The 14,831-nt window shown below is 41.5% G+C and overlaps 1 protein-coding gene across 13 annotated transcripts in view; it reads left to right on the top strand.

Moving 5' to 3' along the window:
• Positions 1–14,831, top strand: part of TEAD1 (TEA domain transcription factor 1) — a 274,193-nt gene that overhangs the window by 150,275 nt on the left and 109,087 nt on the right. The window lies entirely within an intron of this gene.

Genomic DNA, 14,831 nt, shown 5'->3' with positions numbered 1-14,831 from the left:
TGTTTAACAGTTTACATCCCCCTGCACATCTCCTCTTTGGTCATGACAGTGAGGAAGAGAGAACCGTTGTCCTGGTTCTCCTTCACCTGGCTCATTAGGCTGTTCCTCTGAAGGCTTTAGAAACTGTTTAATGACTAATGAGATCTTGCAGGACATATGTGTGGAATCTTGGGGGTCTTTTCTAAATGGGAAGCTGATTTGCTGCTGTGTGATCTTGGGTTCATGACTTGGCTTCTGAACACTGATAACCTTTGCTTGTAAAATGTTCCCACTTTATAGTTGAGGCCTGCTTTGCAAGGTTGTGTCAAGACTTAAAGGAAATACTTCTGGGCCAACCCCTGCCTTGACCATGGAAGGCCTTTGAACGTCATTTCCCAGGGGTAGGGCAGGGGCCAAGCCTGCCCAGGCTGGTGCGCAGGTGCAGGTGGTAGGGACCTTCCATGAGACCTAGGGCAGGGAGAGTGGGTACTTCCTTGACATGGGTAATTTCTTCTTCGCCACACCACTCTGATGGAGACCAAGCTGTATGTGGGAAAGCTACAAGGCAGGGACTTGCCACATCACATAATGCACCAGTGCTGGGTGACAGGACTCTAGCTACAGTGGAGTATTTCCAGTATCATGTTTTCTTGTCCAGAAGACCATTGCCAGAGGAAAGGAGAAGGAAATATTTGTGTGGCACCTCTTAGCCACAAGGCACAGGGTCGACACAGGCAAGAGGGATGGTTGTTGGGGTCTGGGGAGGACAGAGGATGAGAGCTGGGGTGAGAACTAGAGTTAACGTGCAGAACATGATGTGAGTGTATAAATGGAAGTATGCAAAGGGCGCGTGTGTGTTGCCCCTTTCCCTTCAGCAGATGGGGGTGTCCACCTGCCCCACCCCAAACTAAGTCTTGTCCTTGAAGAAATTGATTGTGGCTTTTTGCCTCTTTGAAACTGATCGTGGTTTTTCACCTAAGTTACTGGAAGATGAGGCTTACTGTAAAATTAGAGAAATGAGCTCTAGTTCTGCCTGTAGAGGTTTTCTCTATCTCTGGCTAGCTTTTGAATCCTTGTAAGAGGTTTTTTATTTTTAAATTATTTTCTGTGAAATTCCTACTTTCTGTGAAATCCCTGATGTCCAGTCTGTTTACGGGGTCCATTCATCCTTCCCTAGCAGATGGATTCCAATGTGTGATAGAATATGTACCTTACAGAGAACTCGGTGTATACCGCGGGCATGGTGCCTGCACTGGGTGTTCAACCATTGTCTGCAGGCATGTCTAATCGTGTAAACAGCAGTTGTTGCAGGCAGGTGTGGTGACACAGGCTGGCAGCTGTGTACGGGATAGAGTGTGAATGTGTGTCAGACCCGTCCGTCCCGTGGAGCGGTTGGATTTGGAACGCCCATCGGTGGCTTTTGCTGGGGCATCTAAACTTTCACCTTTCAGAGCAAACAAGGTCTTTGGAACCAGTGTGTTCTTTCAGACAGTGCTACATGGTGCCTGATAGTTTCCATTCTGGAACCAAGTTTCTTTCTTCTTCTTCTTCCTTTTTTTTTTTTTTTTTTAAGAAGTCTGGCTTTTCTTCTTTCTTTAAAAAAGAAACTGTTGTGTGAAAATTGCTGAGTGAGAACTCCCACTGGAGGCTTGCTCTCTTCCAGACCCTGGCACAGTTCACTCCCCTCTGGCTCACGTGCCGATGGGGGAGAGGGTTTGGGCCAGATTGCTGGAGCCCCTTCCCTCTGGACCCTTCCAGAATTAGACTGTGGGGAGAGCAGAGGGTGGAGAGAGTTGGTGGGGCTGGGCTCCTGGCCCACGAGCCTTCCTGACCTGGAGGGTGTTCAGCAGCTGGCAGTGATGTTATCTTCCCCAGACTGGCCTGCCCCTGTTTGCCCTCCTGCATGTCACCTTGTCTCAACTTGACGCAGTCATCAAATAGGACAGTGCTGCTTTTTCATGTATTAACATTTAGCTTTTAGTAACTTTATAGTTTTTTTTTTTTTTTAATCTATTAGGTGACATTTTTGGTTCTTTGTTCTTAATTTAAAACACAGTTTGTAAGTATGTTTTTCATTTGTGTGTGATCATGGGTCATCAGTATAAGAAAATATTTATCCAGCTCTGTTTCATAAAGTCTTCAGGAAAGATAGTAGCTTGTGTATGCTGCTTTGTGAAAGATTTGAATATGGCTTCCTCCTAAGATTGGGAGCAAGGCAGAGGTGTTCATTCTTATTATTTCTATTAAAAAGTATACTGCAAGTTAAGACATGAAAGATATCCAGATTGTAAAGGAAGAAGCACAACTGTCTTTATTTGCAAGTGGATTGAGCGTTTATATAGAAAATCTTGACTACATACACATACACACCCACAGAAACCTCTAAGTTCATTAAGTTTATAGGCAGTTCAGTTCAGTTCAGTTCAGTCACTCAGTCATGTCCGACTCTTTGTGACCCCATGGACTACAGCACACCAGGCCTCCCTGTCCATCACCAACTCCCAGAGTTTACTCAAACTCATGTCCATTGAGTCAGTGATGCCATCCAACCATCTCATCCTCTGTTGTTCCCTTCTCCTCCCGCCTTCAATCCTTCCCAGAATCAGGGTCTTTTCAGATGAGTCAGCTCTTCGCATCAGGTGGCCAAAGAATTGGAGTTTCAGCTTCAGCATCAGTCCTTCCAATGAATATTCAGGACTGATTTCCTTTAGGATATACTGGTTGGATCTCCTTGCAGTCCGAGGGACTCTCAAGAGTCTTCTCCAACACCACAGTTCAAAAGCATTAATTCTTTGGTGCCCAGCTTTCTTTATAGTCCAACTCTCACATCCATACATGACTACTGGAAAAACCAAAGCCTTGACTAGATGGACCTTTGTCAGCAAGTTTATGGGAAAGAGGATCAATATACAAAAACCAGTTGTATATACTAACAAAACACAATCTGAAAATGAAATTAAGAAAGTAGTTTTGTTTAAAATAGCACCAAAAATTAACTTCTTAGGAATAAACTTTGCAGAAGTACAGGATCTGCACACAGGAAACTGTAAAACATTGGGGAGAAAAAGAAGATCTAAATGAGTGGGGCGATATTCTGTGTTCATGGAAGGAAGAGTCAGTGTCTGTTTATTCTTCCCAAATTGATTTATAGATTTAATGCCATCCCTATAAAAATCCCAGAATGATTTTTTTTTTTTTTTTTTTGGTAGAAATTGGCAAGCTGTTCTTTATACAGAAAGGCCAAGGATTCAGAATAAAGAAAAAAACTTTTTTTATTAAAAAAATAAAAATAAAGGAAGAAAATAGAAGATTGCACTTTTGGTCTCAAAACTTATTAAAATACAGTAATCAAGACAATGTGTAATTGGTGTAAGGGTAGATCAGTGGTACTGGGTTGAGAGTCTAGAGATAAACCATTATATTTATTGTCAATTGATTTTTCTACAAAGGTGCCAAAGCAATTTAATAGTGAAAAAATAGTCTTTTAAACAAATGGTGTAGGACAATTGGATATCTATGCACACACACAAAAAGATCAGTTTAAACTCTTCACACCATACACAGCAATTAGTTCAAAATAAATTGTAGGCCTAAATGTAGAAGGCAAGTACAAAAGCTAATACTAAAACTTCTAGAATATAACATAGTAAAAAGTCTTCATGACCTTAGGTTAGGCAAAGAGTTCTTAGATATGAAACTAGAAACACAGCATGCCAGACTACTTTGTAGAAGGTTTGCTAGCATTGAAAAATTGTCTTTCAAAAAATCTTTAATCATTCAGTGGATGAAAGTGAACACATTATTTTACTATATTCTCTTGTTCCTAGTAAGGTTGAATTGAAAAACCTGATTAACCCCTCGGGCTTCCCTGATAGCTCAGTTGGTAAAGAATCCTCCTGCAATGCAGGAGATTCCAGTTTGATTTCTGGGTCAGGAAGATCTGCTGGAGAAGGGATAGGCTACACACTCCAGTATTCTTGAGCTTCCTTTGTGGCTCGGCTGATAAATAATCCACCTGCAATGTGGGAGACTGGGTTCAATCTCTGGGTTGGGATGATCCCCTGGAGAAGGGAAAGGCTACCTACTCCAGTATTCTGGCCTGGACAATTCCTATACAGTCCATGGGGTTACAATGTCGGACACGACTGAGCGTCTTTCACTTTCACTTATTAACCCCTCAAAATTATTAAAACTTTGTGGACCTTCTAGCTCTCTGTCCTTTTTCTAATCTACTAGACGTTTCAGGAGGAAATATTTTCTTGGAAAAGAACATAAGTTTGTGGGGCTTTGTACTTTGGGTTACACTTTGCTTATCAACACTGGTTCGAATGGTAGATTCATAGTGTCTTAGCCCTTCTGCAAGGAAAATAGTGTGAGTGACTAGTTTTCAAGAAACTGAACAGCATAGCAGAAGATGGACCTGCAATAATCAAGTGCGATGAGAAATAGTGTAGAATTTGAAATCAACATGCTTGTGTTGAAATCATAGTTCTTACCAGCTATGCAAACCCTGGGCCAGTTGTTTAACCGTATCAAGTCCTTAACTTCACCTGCAAAATAGAGATCTGATAATTACTTCTCTCTCAGGGTGCTTTAAGCATCAAATGCAATAATGTGTAAAGGTTTGTTAGCACTCTATCTGGTAGATAGGAGCCCATTCAGTTTTTTTGTTTGTCTTGTTTTGTTTTGTCAAGCTGGATGGCTTGTGAGGTCTTAGTTCCCCGACCAGGGATCAAACCTGGGCCTTCTGCAGTGGAAGGGAGAGTCCTAACCACTGGACCGTAAGGTAACTCCCAGGAACCCACTCTTAATGCATATTGTTAGAGTTCAGATTTCCCATCCTTGGGCTTAGAGCTTCCAGAAGGAGGTCCTTCCAGGTGTCCATGTAGGCTTCTCTTCTTTTAAAAGTACAAGTCACTGGAAGGGTTGGGGGTGGATCTTTCTGTCCCTAAAGACAACATGTCCTTTGGGGTCACTGTGTTCCCTCTGGTTTCAATTCATAGAGTGACTAAAGGGCAAGAGGGAATCCCTCTCGTCTCTGAGCATACCTCTGGGTGCTGCCGAGATACCACTCATCAGTTCTGTTGTTATTGTTTTTAGGGCTGTAAGCCTTCTGGATGGAACCCAGTGGATTTTCTTGAGTGCAGAAGAATTAAGTCAGTTGAGGGGAAAGCATTTAGACTTTATTACCTCCAGCGAACCATGCCTAATCCTGCTTTAGCCTTAAGCGAATACATCCTGCCTCTAGCTAGCCTTTGAGTTCTTCACAGGCAGGAAGACTGCACCTTTTCATTCTCTGCATCTCTGAGGCACCTGCCTTGGTGCTGAGCAAACATTCAGCATTCACAAGGTGCTAGGTTTATGCCTGGTGTTTTCTGAGTTTCCAAATAGACCAAGTTAAGGAATTATATTCATGTCAAATGATGTTTATCTGCACAATGTCATTTCATTCACTCAAAAACCCTTCAGGGAAGGTTGTGGGAGTGAGAACACTTATTATCTGTATTTTACAGATAGAAAAATTAAGGTCCAGGTAAGTTAATGAGTTGCCAAACAGGATTCAGCTCTTGAGAGAGAGAACACAGATTTGAACTCAGATCTATTGGCTCTAGGTCATAAGGTCATTCTTCCTATCGCTTTATGTTGCTTATGCTGCAGACTGTCGTGTGCATCAGATACCACCTGCTCGATGGAGTTTGTCCTAGTGACAGACCACACATCCCACTTGCTTGTTTTCAGATTTGTAGAAGAAAACCACCCCACCCCCACCCCTGTCCCGCTCTCTCCATTCAGTAGGTTGGATAATGAGAAAAATCCTAGGACCAAAGGTATTTACTCCTGCTCCCCCTCCCCCACTTTCTGGACAAATGTTTATGGATTTGATACCATGTTTTGCCCTCTTTGTGTCAGGACAGCTCAAATGGATGCTTTTGTCACCACCTCTCCCCTTTTGGCAGGAGTTAAATTGTATTCCCTAGCTAATGAAAAAAATGAGTGAGAGAAAATGACATTTTCTGGTAATGGAAAGTAACAGTTGGTGAAACTTAAGTGTGTGTGTGTTTCAGTGAGTAAGAAATTGCCACAGTGGAGCAAGTTGTTAGTTTATGGGGCTGAAGAATGTATTTGCTTGCATCACAATTGTCAATAAATATCTTTAAAAACCCTAGCTTGATTCTTGAGGGCCGAGGGTGCTGCCTGCTGGCGCTCTGGGCTGGAGCTCTCTTCCCGGCGACACTTGATTCACAAGTACGCTAATTATTCCTTCCTCATCATGCAGCCTGCTGGAACAATTGCCCCGCTTGTTTGGTGCCCAGTGTGGCGCTGGACAGCAGGCCTTTTTATGGAACTGATGGTCTTGTATGTTCATATTGTTCTTTATGTACTTATTTTATAGCTTATGCAGCAGACATTCGAGTCAATTAGCTTCTTGTCTTGCAAACTGGGCGCTGCTGTTCTAGAACCAAGTTAGAAGGGTGTGTCAGAGGGCAACCGGGCTGACCTCCCTCCTTTCTTTTTGTGCTGTGTAGGTTGGTTTCAAGTTACAGCATTTTTATTGGCTCTTCTGTGCTGAACCTTGGTTTCAAAAGCTGGCGTTTGTGAGTTGAATTTCTTAAAGGCATAGCTTTCCTTTTTGCAAAGTTAAAGTTAAGCAATACACAGCCCACCCCAGAGAGGGTGATTTTTTAAAAAAAATTCTCTATAAAATATGTATTTTGTAGTATTTATAGTGTATACTAACTAAAAATACAAGCAAATGGTTTCTCTACTCACAGTTCCTTCACTGGTATCAGAAGTGTCAACCCAGGCTTTGCTATATAGAGTCTTTGTGTCTTCTTGCTTTTCATTTTTTTGGTATAATCTTATTCCTGCTTCATTTTCCCTTCTTTTTGTCCTCATGGTTTTCTTCACTCTGTATTTTTAGGAACCTGCCTCGAACCCTTTTGAAAACAAGTGAGTATCCATTAGTTAGATTCTGTTCTGTATATTCCCACAAACTACTTCAACAGATGATAATGTTTATGGAGCAGAAATTAAATCACTGATTTAAGCTTGTGAGGACTTTTAAATATCGTATAGAAAAATTACCCTCCAAAAACAGAAGGAAAGAAAAGGAAATTTGCCTGCTACCTCCGTCTCTTTCTCCATGGTTTTAGCCCCTCCACCTGATTAATGTGACTGGTGAGGGTGGATGTAGAGGCACCATGTCTCATTAGCACACCCTAGACCTGAGTACAGTAGGCGGAGTTTATATCCGGTGCACTTTGCCCCAAAGGACCATATGGTTCTGTGTGGCAGAGAGTTTGTGTTTACCCTTGAATCTTCAGAGCCTTCTTTGTTGCCTCACCCAAGACAGAAAATAAAAGAACGAACTAGCAAGTGAGCCCACCCACTCAACTTCTCTCTCATTCTGTGTGAGCATCCTTTAAGCCTCACCCGAACCAGAGAACCATCGCCAGGCCCACTGGGCTGTGCCAAATAACTGTGGGGACCACTCAGGACTCAGAGCCCTGGCTCTGATCTGCCACACACTGGTGGTGTGATGTCCACCCAGTCGGCTCACCTCACCTGTCCTGCAGAGATTACAGAAGCTTCTAGGGGGGCATCCTGTTAATATTATAATTAATTCCTGAATCCCTTAGTGAAATCAGCACTGCTCATCTTGTTATTTCTTTACATATTTTGTATTTATCTTGGCAGGAAGTGGACAGCCTCCCTGTGGTTGTCCCACCTCGTTCACTGGGCTGCCTGGGCAGTTTGTTGCTGCCCTCCAGAGCTGGTGCCATGGCCCCTGAGTCTGTGGCCCTAAGGAGAGCTCAGCTCAAACCCAGCCACCCATTTGAGCAGCCTGGGGATTGGCTTCCCCTCATTGCACACCCGGTTACCCCCAGGTCTGAAGATTCTCATGCTCATCTGGGCAGGAGTGAAGGCCCAGCTCTCAGGATCTCACATCGTCCATCGTTTGGGGGAAATGCCGCTTCCCAAGCAGCACAGCCCCTCCCCGTTTGTTCTTAGGTGTCTGCTGCTTATGTGCATTTGATAAACGAGACTGTTACATGTTCCTTCTTTAAAAAAAAAAAAAAAGAAAATCTGTTAGCACATGCATACTATGCATAAGTTCATATACACCTTTGCTTTACACATTAATTATAAATGAATTAATGTGTGTTGTTTATAATTATATTACGTATACACAGACACACACTGTGATGTATCTATACTTCAGAAGTCATCTCAAATATCACTTCTTCTATGGATTTTTTTTTCCTGCAGAGCCTGCCCTTCCACAGGCCCCTCTGCCACCTAAATAAGGCTTTCTCCTTTCTCTGAATTCCCCCAGTGCCCTGATCTTAAGATCCGCTTTGTTTACCATTAATTAGGTGAGTATTCCCCTCAAACTCCTCAAGGGCGGATGCCAGGCCTCATTATCTTTGTGTTTGAAAAATCTGGTTTTTATATAGTCAAGAAATATTTGTTTGCATTAATTTTTTTTTTTTAAAGATTCTGGAGACGATCTTTTTTTTAAACAAAAGGAAAATATTATAAGTCTGAATTTGTCTGTAACTACATATATTGGCTTTATTTAAGTTTTGCATTGTACTTATTCTTTACTTATTTCTTATTGAAATTATGCCACTTTGATCTAAATAGGAAGCAAACATTGACACTTCTAATATATGCCGGGCAGGAGATTTACTCCGTCCGATAAACATAAGAGTCAAGAAACCCCACCCTCCATCCCTCCCCGCTAGAGCACATGGGCTAACTGGTCTTAGAGCAGTGTCCTGAGGCTCATAACAAGGGAGTCATAGAGTCCAGATTCACACTCACACCTGACTTTTTCCAGTGAACCACACTGCTCCCCAGTAATGATTAAGCTGGTTACTGTGTACACACAAAATGCATTAGTTTGCAAGTTTTGTTTACATTTCCAAGTGTGTTTATGTGTGTTGGATCTTCATAATTTAGGGGTATTTGAAGAATTGTCTATCCCTAAATTAAAAGCAAGAAGCTTAATAAAAAACCAAGATGGAACCTTGTCAGAGATAGTCATTCAGTTAATCTAGATACTGAGCAAGGGTTATAAATACAATATAGATGACTTTTTGATAAAGTGTCCTCAAAGCCAGACTGTTTCTTTAGTAAAACAAGAGAAAAGTAGTCATGTTCCCAAGGCTGTGTTTAATCTATAAATTCTTGGTAAGACCTTATTTTCCCCTCTTTTTCCATTGAGTGTGTTTCCTTCTGGTTCTTGGCACTAATCATTAATAACTATACTGTTGTCACAGCTCAAAACTTTCCTATTGACACTTCAATCATTTTTAAAGATCTTGAATGTTCAACCTTTATAAAGCTAACCTTTTGCACTCTATTAAAATTTAAGAACCGCTTGATTCTCAGTGAATGCCCCAGCTACTGGATCATGAAAGTATTACCTTGTGCCCAGGGCATGAGGCAGTACACTCATTCCTTTTTAACAAATAATAAGAAGTTTGACTTTTCATTTACACATCCTGCCAATTGCTAACAAGTTTCCATCTCGTTCAAACACCAGATTGATCCTAAGAAATTGAAAATATTGATTTAACCCTCTGTCTGATTTGTACTGCAGGCACCTGCTAGCGCGGTCTTAGCACATTACAATTGCTCGGCTGTAATTCCTCAGGGGACCACTAATAACTACCACATCTGTCTTTTCATCTTCCGAAATTATGCTAGCAGTTGTCCAAGTCAATTGTGATTCATTTGATACTGCTCTCCTTCAAGACATATTGCAACCAAATAGACTTGCTCACCAGTAATATATCTGATGACATAGTTAGTTCTTGTTAATTGACAGAATGATTCAGGCTTTTATGGATGGCATTAATTGGTCCCTTGTGTCCATGCTATAATTGACCAGACAGAAGAAGCAGCATTAGCTTTCACCCAGTCAGGAGAGTTTTGAGATGAGGTAAATGTAGTAAGGATGACAAAATGTCTGTGTTTTTAATCAAGATTTTATCAATGAATTGAGGAAAGGAAGATTTGGGGGGAATTCAGATCATCTTAATTATGAACAACATTGCATTCCAGTCTGCAGAGAGGTGCTGAAAGGCTGCTGATATGCCTTCCTCCTGGCCTTCTTATGCTGAAATGTATTATACAGGGCTCAAGTCGAATCTACTGTGTACAGAGCAAAAGAGTACTGTGCATGAATTAAGACAGTGAAAAAAAGAAGAAATATAAACAGTTTTTTGATATCATTAGTAACCGAACAAACTAGGCACATAAAGCCTACCAATGTGGATTTGTCTTGCCTCTTCCTTAGAAAGTAAGTCACCCCCAACCCCAGTGTTTTCTCTTCCTGAAACTTAAATTTATTCCTGTTCCTACATTGCTGAGAAAAGCTTTGGATCACCTGTTCCTGCAGGATAGTTTTTCATGTATAAAAATTGTCACAACCTACCACCACTGTTTATTCCACTCTGTTCTTTTAGGCACACCAAATTACTTATTATGTCCAAGCTCTAATACTGTTTAGCCATTTTAGTGATTCTCACTTATTCCTCAAGAACCCTTTCTGGGTACCCCCTCTGAATTTTTCAAACTGAATTAGCTGCCACCTCTTTGGTGCTTACACACTTGGTTCCTTGTTTCCCCAACTAGACTTTAAGCTAGCCTTGGGCAAGGGCTATATCTGTACGCTTGACACGTGTAATTATGTAAGGACTTAATAAATGCTTGTTGAATTGAGTTGCAGTAGTTATATCTTAAGGGATGAGAATTCCAAGTTTGAATGCAAGAAAGATGACTTGGATAAAATTAGATGTCAAGCAATATGTATTATAGCCAGAGTCAACAAGTGGTTGGCAACCAGTGTTAGGGGGATAATTACAGTTTGGTGTAAAACAAGCCATTTGAGGTGTGAAAGATAAATTACTCAGCTCACATTTGGAGGGGGGAGGATGGTGTGTGAATCACACAGAATAGATTTTCTCGCGTTTGATTTACTTGGACTATTCATCCTTTTTAGGTCATCTGTAACTTAGGCTGGACAGTGGCTGGAACAGATATCCATGGAAGCTTTGGACTTGCGAACATCTGATGCAACCTCCTTTTAAGGGCAGTGCACTCTGACAGACCTGGGCTCAAGTCCCAGCACTGCTGTCCATTAATTTTGTCCTTTGAGTGAGCTCATTAACTGGTCTCAGGTTTAGCTTCCTCATCTGGAAACTGGGAATAATAGTAGTACCTGTCTAATAGAACTTTTGTGATAATGGAGAAGAGAAGTATTTGGGAAATGTGTTGCTCAGTGACTGGTACACAGTAGGCACTTAATAAGTGATACCTGTTACTGATTAAAAATAATGTTTTGATGCTTCCTTCTCAGAGTTCAGAAAGGTGGAGTATAAATACAACTGTGTATGTAGAGGAAATGCTTTATATAGTTTGGGATTTTTACCCTGCCTCTCTCTCATTTTCTAGCTGCATGCAATTGCCATTACCTCTCTGAGATTATATTATCACTTCCGTGGGACTCAGAGCATCATGTGCTCAGAATGTAGAAGAAAGAGGGCACAAGCTAATGCGCTAATACAGCAGTGGCAAATACACGTATGATCAAACCTTGGGGTTTTGTTTGTTTGTTTACTAGAAAGCAGCAGATCCACCCTTGCGGTAGTATTTTATTTTCACTGATTTGGGGTAGATTTCTAGTAATGACAATAATTTATTATCCAATCTAGGTCTGACATTTTACAGTTACAGAACACTTTCCTGTTTGCAGGAGAATACATTTGTTTAGCAGTGAGCTTTTAAATGGTGAAATTTATACCATTAATTGTTGCCTAGATGAATGAATGAATGAACGAATGAATGCCTTAATGTTGCTCTTTGGAGCTTTATTTGAGAATCATAATCATCTTCTTTTAAATTGTTACCGTTCCTGTGATCACAGATACAGGGCACTGAGTGTGGTGTACACAAGGTCAATCAGGTTGATTCCTCGTAACCCATAAGTGGGATCATTACGCTGAGGGAATGGGAATTTAACTTGGAACAGGGAAAAGGCTTAGTAATTTGGAATCTAGCAGACTTTAGGGATAAAGTGGTACCTGAGATCTGAAAAAGAAAATGGGATTTGGGGGAAAGGAGGAAGATAGAAAGCAATTGTTACTTCTTACTAGATTAAGGGGAAAGTGGATGGCCACTTCCACTTCTGTTTAGTGCCACAATAAAAATACAAGTCCTCTCTGTTAGTAAGTAGTCTTACTCTTACAGGTTGGATCAAAAGACTGGTCTTGGATTTATAAGCTTGCCAAGATTTTGTGGATGAGCTGGAACCTGAACACTGCACATTGTCTTTTCAGGGGCAATTTATACCACTTTGCAGTTCCCGACTTCAAGCCTTGGAGGACAACCCATTCTCAGGCCGGGTACTCCGCCTGCTAGTTTCTGTACATTAGGTGTTATTTTGATGAACCTTCACCAAATCATGGATAGAGTGGAGGAAAGGTGAAGAACAAAGTCCCATTTGTTATAAGAAGAAAAAGTAGATCTATTTTTTTCTTTGGCGAAAGTCACCTCTGAAAAGTGTTGTATTATGAAATGTAGTTTCCTTAAATACAGCTAACTCGGCCTAAATATGTGCTTTTTTTTATGTTCAGCAACTAAGCCCAAGTTAATTAACGCTGCACATCCCACAGTGACTCTTTCTGAAGCCAGGTACACTTGCATATACCCTAGTGCATAAAGGCAAACACCTTAATTAACTTACTCTACATCCATAATTCTCTTGAAATTAACTCTTTATAATGTCTAGGCGTTTACACCACAAGCATACCCTAGAAGCTGTTTATAATCCAAGGGGCCGGCATGGTGGGCTACCCGTCATTCGTCTCTTTACCTTGTTGTTGTTCACTCTCTAAGTTGTGTCCGACTCTTTGTGACCCCGTAGACTGCAGCACGCTAGATTTCCCTGTCCTTCACCATCTCCCAGAGTTTGCTCAAACTCATGTCCATTGAGTTGGTGAACAACCATCTCATCCTCTGTTGTCCGCTTTTCCTCCTGCCTTCAATCTTTCCCAGCATTGGGGTCTTTTTCACTGAGTTGGCTCTTCGCATCAGGTGGCCAAAGTATTGGAGTATCTCTTTACCTACTTAGCTGTTAATATGACAAGTAGCCATTCCTGTCACACTCTAAAGCTGTATGCTTGAAATTACTATTAATTTCTGCAATCAGGCACAGTTTCTCTGTACTCCTTTTTTCAAGATGTGTTCATTTTTCACTGAACTCTTACCCTGAGCCTGGCCCTGGGCCCTCAGTAGTGGACAGGGCAGATGTGATTGCTGCCATAAGTGATTTGAGTCTCTTTGAAAGCTATAGACACATTGTGTTGGTTTGATAAGGTTGCTGTAAGTAAAGACCAGAGATGGGGGGGAGGCTTAAACAGCAGAAATGTACTTTCTCATAGTTCTGGAGGCTGGAAGTCCAAGGTCAAGGTGCTGGCAGGTTTGGTTTCTCCTGAGGCCTCTCTTCTTGCAGACGTCCACCTTCTCCCTGTGTTCTCCTGTGATCTCCTCTCTGTGTACAGGCATCCCGGCTGGTGTCTCTTCCTTTTCTTGAACACCAGTCATGTTGGATCAGGGCCACATCCTTATGACCTCATTTAGCCATGATTACTTGTTTAAAGGCTCCATCTCCAAAGACAGTCACATTGAGGATTATGGCTCCCACATATGAATTTTGATGGGACACAATTTAGTCTATAACACATGTTAATATTGGTAGTTACCCAGATGGGTAGGTGGTAGTCCCTGTGTGTGACCCCGGCCTTAGTTGGGGTAGAATTAGTGGGAGGCAGGGACTGTGTGAGATGAGACTGACATAGAAGTAGGAGTTGGTCAGGAAGGTGGCGGGGGAGAGAAATAACTTAGGTTACACATTTGAAGGTCCAGAGAATGTGGAAGAGGATGTGGTGGATAGTTCAGTATGACTGGGCTTAGAAATAGTTTGCTTTTTTTTTCAGTTTGGATTTGAATGCTATGTACACATGAATTGTAGTCTTGAATTGTGTCAGCTCTATAGAATCAGTGTTTTTTGTCTTTGGATTTGTGAGCAGTGCTCCATGTGAAGATGGGATGAAGTGCAGTCACCTTTTATCTGTGGAGAGTCAGGGTTAGGAAACTGATGGACAGAGTAGCCTATCCCCGTGTGCCTGTTCTGCTCTTTCTGGGTTTGTCATCCAGCCTCATCCACCACCGACAGGTGCTGCTTCTGTGCAGGTGATGTGTTCCACAGGTGGGTGCAGAAGTGAGATGGGTTGTCCAAACAAAAAGTAGGGGAGTAAAGAAGGGGAAAAGACCCACCTATAATTCCTATCACCTAAAGCCAGGGATGTTTTAATGTGTTTCCTTCACATGACTCTATTTTACAAAGTTGTGATCATCCTATATGCATATTTTTGTCTTGCTTTCTTAACATACAGCATTAAACCTTTCCTGTTAAATATTATTTTTTAATCCCTGTTATGCTGTACTGAGAAGGAACAATGCAATGTAAAGCAACAATAAAATACCCATTTTTCCCTGTACTAATTTTCTGATGTTCCTAGGGGCAAATATTACTGTTGGAGGTATTTTCTTATTTTATCAAAGTGTTTCTATTTCTTCTTTTGTGACTTAGCTGTCAGTGTTTTTTGTTTGTTTTTTTTTTGAACCATTCTTTCACAGGTGCAGTGACACTTTGAAGGGAACAAAAAGTTGCAGGGGTCTGATCATTCTCTTTCCCCTCACTTAACTGCCAGTGATGAATGCTGGAGGAGGGTGGGGGCCTGCTTCTGTTGGACTGAGGGAGTAATTGTATTCAGATC

Source organism: Bos indicus, chromosome 15 (assembly GCF_029378745.1).
Source record: "Bos indicus isolate NIAB-ARS_2022 breed Sahiwal x Tharparkar chromosome 15, NIAB-ARS_B.indTharparkar_mat_pri_1.0, whole genome shotgun sequence".
Taxonomy (NCBI): Eukaryota; Metazoa; Chordata; class Mammalia; order Artiodactyla; family Bovidae; genus Bos; species Bos indicus.
The sequence above is the reverse complement of the archived record's forward strand: the minus strand, read 5'-3'. Positions and strand labels throughout refer to the sequence as shown.